This window comes from Phymastichus coffea, unplaced genomic scaffold (assembly GCF_024137745.1).
Source record: "Phymastichus coffea isolate CEN01 unplaced genomic scaffold, Cenicafe_Pcof_1.1 PCOF00069, whole genome shotgun sequence".
NCBI lineage: Eukaryota > Metazoa > Arthropoda > Insecta > Hymenoptera > Eulophidae > Phymastichus > Phymastichus coffea.
The window spans coordinates 1-6,022 of record NW_026706880.1 but is presented as its reverse complement, the minus strand read 5'-3'; the positions used below and the strand labels follow the sequence as shown (position 1 = coordinate 6,022).

At 40.2% G+C, this 6,022-nt stretch overlaps 1 long non-coding RNA gene across 1 annotated transcript; it reads right to left on the bottom strand.

Annotated features, from left to right (window-relative positions):
* Positions 1-1,936: 1,936 nt before the first annotated feature.
* Positions 1,937-4,303, bottom strand: LOC131667691 (uncharacterized). The gene is made up of 3 exons (XR_009302210.1): positions 3,916-4,303; positions 3,716-3,832; positions 1,937-2,126 (listed from the first exon to the last, which is right to left on the bottom strand). It is a non-coding gene; the product is annotated as an uncharacterized LOC131667691 (long non-coding RNA).
* Between the last annotated feature and the right edge of the window lie 1,719 nt (positions 4,304-6,022).

Here is a 6,022-nt window from a genome sequence, read left to right as displayed (position 1 = left end):
GCGTGATTTGTCTGTCCAAGTGTATTGTCTACCAAAACTCGCACGCGCATTTTTTCATTGTATCGTCTGTCTTATAATCGTGTAACTTGACCGTACAAGAACTGATGTATTACAACCTTTCATTATTACGTGTTCATAGCAACGAGTTGATCCGATATTTTTTTCGTGAAATTTTAATGGGAAATATGCAACATTAATTCTGAATTCCATATAAATTTTGAATAAATATGGCGTTTATCAAATAAAAAGCTCCCTCTCACGTGTGAGCCTTATTCAGGATCCTGATTAAGCAGTTGAACTCGCCAATAAATCAATTCGTCGCCTTTATTCACATAATATATGTATATTTTCGCATACACGTGAATTTCAATAATTTTTTGACGTGTTTCATGGTCAAGCATTTGTTATTGAATAGCCAGCAATGCTGCTACGAATTTAATTTAAATTATATAATTGATAACTGCAACAGGCGTGTAAAATAAACGACGAGGTGAAGAAACCGTTTAAAAATAAAAAAAACTCTCGTATACGTACGTATATTGGCTTTGATATCAATTTATCTGCACGTACATGCACGCATATGTATCATTATTAGTAAGCAGACGAAAAGTATGGATTAGAAGCCGATAACGCGCGCTGCGGTGCGGCTGCAGCTCGTAATTTCGAGATGGTAATTTTATTGGACATGGCATATAACTTATCCTTAAAAAGACGTCATATATCGCAACCGATTTCGCCCAAATATGCAATGTTGGCTCTCGCAGTGCAGCCTGAAATTTCTCTGCAACGCAGACACAATTCTCAATTTTATGATCACCTGTTAAAGCAATCTAGTCGTCGATCATTCAGGGCCAATAGATGGTCGTATCGACGGCAAAAAAGAATTAAAGAAATCGGAGCAGAAGAGTTTTTGGGGACGTTCATTATTCATGCGTTGTTTTCGCACGCCGGAAGTCGAGCGGCGCACAAGCGGCGAATGGATTTATTAACGGCGGCTGCAGTGCAAAAGAGATAGAGTCTCTGTCTCTCTCTCTCTCTCTCTCTCTCTCTCTCGCTCGGGCGTTCGTAGTTGTAGTAGGGGATACATTGTACGGCCGATCGATGCAACTGGCCGGCTTTTCGTCGTCGTTGTCGTCGCGCACCCCGGATAAGTGATGGTGCGACGCGCCGCGCGGCAACGGTAAATATCGGACCCTCGCCTCGTTGCTACCGATACATATACATAGACGTGACTCTCTCGCATCGTGAAATACAACGAACAATAATTTTGCATCTCGTTTGCATTGTGCGCCAGGCTGATATCAACGTAGCGCGTCGTTGTAACTGCGCTCGCGCTTTGCTAAAAATCCGATTGCTCCAATGGGATTGTTGCAGCAGGACTGACTGTGTTTGTCACTATATTGGCGGTTGTAATCTCTTGAAGGCTTGGTATTTCTCTCCACATCACTGTAATCCGTCTAATATATATGCTACAAGATTATTATGGCAGAAGTACCATTATAATGGTTCGTTATTTGATATCACTGTCTGGTAACTGTCCCTGTATCACACTTAGACTTACGAGTTTTTCAAGTTTATCATTTGTTACTTTACGGCGCTTTCTCGATCAGGAAGAATATTGATGATCATTAACGAGTATGTGATATGGATAATGCATGTGATTACGATAAGATTGAGATCACTCCATAAATTTTATTTCACAGCAGTGCCAATTTAGGAATTATTTTTAATTTTTATCTATCCTACACAGAAAAGTTCATTACATCCATGAAATGATTAGTTATAATAATCAAACTTGTTTTCACACCATTTATTGTCAGAATTTAATAGAAAATTTATTCACAATATACATGATAGCAATTATGTACATCACAAAAGCCTTAGTTATTTGACTCATTAAATGCAATTTATCTAATAATCAGTCGACTGCTACACGAAGCGATAAAATCGGTGAGCTCAGATATGGATAAAAGCACAAAAGCAAACGGTCCATCCTTCGATTTGCCGAGAAAAAGCGCAAAATCTTCTTAGCAGCATTAATAAGCAATAGCGTAGGTGTGTCGAAGGCAGTTGTCGTTGACCTCTACGTTTTTTTCTGCTCAGCTTTCGTGGGGCCTGCAAGCTGTCTGCAAAAGCAACGAGATATTAGTGGCGTTTAAAAGCGTCGAGAAATTTCTCTCTCTCTCTCTCTCTCTCTCACGCACTCTCTCACTCTCCGAGTGAAAATTGCCTCCGGCGATTGGCTAATTCTCTGATAGCTTTATATATCCCGGAGTATCCAACATTATATAGCTCGAAAGTGTAACAGGCGTTTGGTCGCCTTTGTTTACTTTTGTCAATTTTCACTTAGTGTACACGCTAATCTAGAAATTTTACTTTTCTACGTTCATTTTCTTCATTCGTAAAGGTTACATTATTTTTCAGGGAAATTGCAAATATTAAACGCAACAATTTGTCTCGAAAGGATAATCTCGTGAAATAAACTGCATAAAATTATTAATTATAGAAAACATTAATCAATGAATGGGTAAATTTCACTCGAAGAAAGGATAAATATTAGTATATAGTATCGCGGCATGCAAAGCAGTTTCTCACACATCCGCTGGCAAATTATGTTAGTGTGCTCTCTCGCACGTGCATTGTTGATTTCCATAAATAACGATAAGCCACTCATGTCCGCGAGAAATCCTGCAAAAAAGAGAGGAGTTTGCGATTTGTGCATGGTTGTGCATGTATATATGTTTGCTGAGAGAGTCTCTCTCTAACGCGGAAGTGTGTCGGGGGAGGAAGAAGGCGCAGCTCGCGGGAGCGCTGAAAGCAATATCGCGTATATACAGCGTTTATCGCGTAACCCATACGTGTATATATATAGGCAAGTGAAATGCACTAGGAAAATTCAGAAAAAAAGTATCTCTTGACGTCTAATTAGAGGAGAGAGAAAATACTTGATCCGTTAATTGCAACGTTTCTTCCCCCTTGATAAATATTTTGATTTCAATGTATATTTTTGCTGCAATTGAAATGTTATTAATCAAACGACCGTATATGAATCTTATTTTAAATTATTATGAAACGGCTCTCATCGAATCTGCGAGCAGTGCGCGCCGGTTCAATAAGAAATCATGAAGCTATAGCATAGGATATCGTCTCAAACATAGAGCATTAGAGGTATAAGAAACTGCATGTTAGTATAACATTTGATTGAGTATTAATGTGATTATCATACTCTACATAGTGAATAAGGAATGAAGTTTGCATTGAAGTGCATAGAAATTCATATTAATGAATTCCCTACATAATGGCTATTTTGCCTGCCGATCTAAGCCAATCCAAGAATGGCTAATTTTGGATCATGCTTTAGTATTATTAGTGTATATTATTCCCTTGAATTTTCATGCTACAAAACAGTTTAAGATATAGCAACTGAAAAATAAAGAAATTACAATTTAAGATATGGTTATACGTGATTATATGTACATATACACACACGCGTATTCTCTTGTGCAGCATCTGTTCAGCTCACGGTCAGAGTATGTAACCATGAGTTCAGCTCTTTCTCTCTCCGTCTTTCTCTCTCTCTCTCTCTCTCTCTTCCGTACATGCACATTCTCACACAGATGCATACGCGTGTACATAGTAGTCTCGCAAGACACCCGCGCTTGCAATCCGTTAACGGTTAATTGGCTATCGGTCAGAGTAGCAGCAGTCGTCTTACCTTGTTAAAGGTGGCGCCGCCGGCCGAAAAGAGCCAGCGCCCGGTCGATCCTCATCGATATGCTGCTTCCGGCTTCGGGCGATCTTTCCACGGCTTAATTGACCTTTCAACGAGATGCTGCTTTTTTCATAATTTCATTGCGATCATATTAATTTGTATTGCGATCTTTGAATTTCTACGCGTGGCTCTTCCTTACTTACAATGTTAATATGATTAATTGCACTTTTATGCGATAACGTGTTTCTTTTTTCATTCACTTGTATATCCTGAAAATATCACGCAGCGAAGTCAAATTGAGACAGTTTAAAACGACGTGTCCAAGTGACCGCGGGATGTAAAAATTACACCTTTTTAAAACTTGTCACTGTTATTCACGAAGACACTTTGAGATACAACAATATCTTTCACTTCACTTTCGAAAAAATAGAACCGTCGCACAGCTGCATAAATATGCACGGGGATCTCCCAAAAAATTACAATATTGAAATCAGTAATGTTCTTCTACTGTAACACTGTGAAAGCAAGCTTTTTCGAGCCTCCTAAATGTTTGTTTGCTTACGTAAAATAATCGGGAAGGGATGGAAAGGTCGATCGATCAATCGATCGATGGAGAGTGGTGGTTGATAGCGAGTAATCGGGTGGCGCGCGCTCGCGTCTGGCGCTGAACTAGTCGCTCTCGAAGCCCACTAGCGGTAGTATAATTGGCAGGCGGCGTTTTTCGGCGGTGCTGCGGCTGCAGCAGCACGCGATTTATCGTGCGAGCTTAGTAAGAAAAATCAGCGTGCGCGCCGCGCGCGCACCAAGAAGATCTAGGAGAGCAAAAGCATGTGTGTGCACAAGAGTCGAAGAGACGAGAGAGAGAGAAAGAGAGAGAGAGAGCAAAAGGCACAAGCGCATGCGCCGCGAAACCAACGTGTAATACCTCCCTACGTCACGTCATTGGCGTGGAGAGCTTATTCTCAACTCTCTTGCACGAACTATCTCTTTCTCTCTACTCTCAGTTGTGCGGGTGAAAGAAGAGGGAAAAGCGAGGAAGGAAAGAGAGAGAGAGAGAGAGAGAGAGAGAGAGGAGAGAGAGAGAGAGAGGAGAGAGAGAGAGGACAGAGAGAGAGAGAGAGGGAACGAGAGAAGAAGAGAAAGAGATAGAGAGGATGCAGGAGGCCAACTGCAGCATGGGACCGAGAGAGCTCAGAGGGAATGTTTCTATTAGGAATGCGCCGCAAGCGAACTTGATTCATTTTTCAGACTCCATTTGTTTTCTATTAACACCGAGGCGTGAGTGCCTTTCTGCCTGCGCGCTTACGGGGATGCTCAAAAATTGGGCTGTATCACTGATTTTTTTTCTCTTCGCTTTTTGTATCTAACCGTGGTTACGAATGTTTTTACAATTCTTTTCAAAAGGTAATTTAAAAAAAGAATCTAAGAATTTCTATACATGATATTGGCTGCAGTTTTTCATTTATTTTTCTTTTTAATTCACGGGATCACATTTATAAAATAAATTTTTAAAAAACAGTGCAATATTTTAGTATTTATCCGTAGAAAATTATGACGAACTGTATAGTATCTATCACATTAAAAAACAATATTCTCCCCGTGATTCTTTTTTTGAAGTTATACTTGTCATAAATGACACCGTTAGAGAGCAAACAAAAGATTAATTAATTTGAATATCTGCACGGTAAAAGCCTCTCTTTCGTACATGCAGCTTTAGTTCAGCTCGTAACTTGCAAGTTCGAAAAAAGAAAGAAGACGCACGTCGTATCTATTTTAGTTGCGCCTAGATATATACACGCGAAACATCAGTGAGCGCGCACGAGCTCATGCTGCAGCTCGCTAAGAGAAGAAAGAAGCGGGAAGAAATGGTAAGAAAAAGAAGCACAGCAACGAAGAAAGAGTTGCGCGCCGTGCGGAGGCGGAGAGTAGTGGGACGCGACGCGCAGAGAGAGAGAGAGAGAGAGAGAGAAAGAGAAGAGAAATGCACGCGCGCAAGCACGGAAGATTGCGTTTCACGGAGAGCTACACACACAAGGCAGATGTATAATATTTATTTTCATCGACGCGGGCGAATCCACGCGCATATCTCTGCGCGCTTCTTCTTCATTTCTTCTTCTACCGCAATTCAAATGCCGGAAATAAATCATTGGTTTTTTCGGCTTGAAGTTTCCATTTCTTCAATAATGTTGGTCTAACCGTTGCCTAGATGACTCGTCAAGAATAAAGAACTCGCGTGTATATATAGTAATCACAATGAATTTTTTAATACAGTTTATTTAATTAAACAAGGTAATATAATTAGATCATATT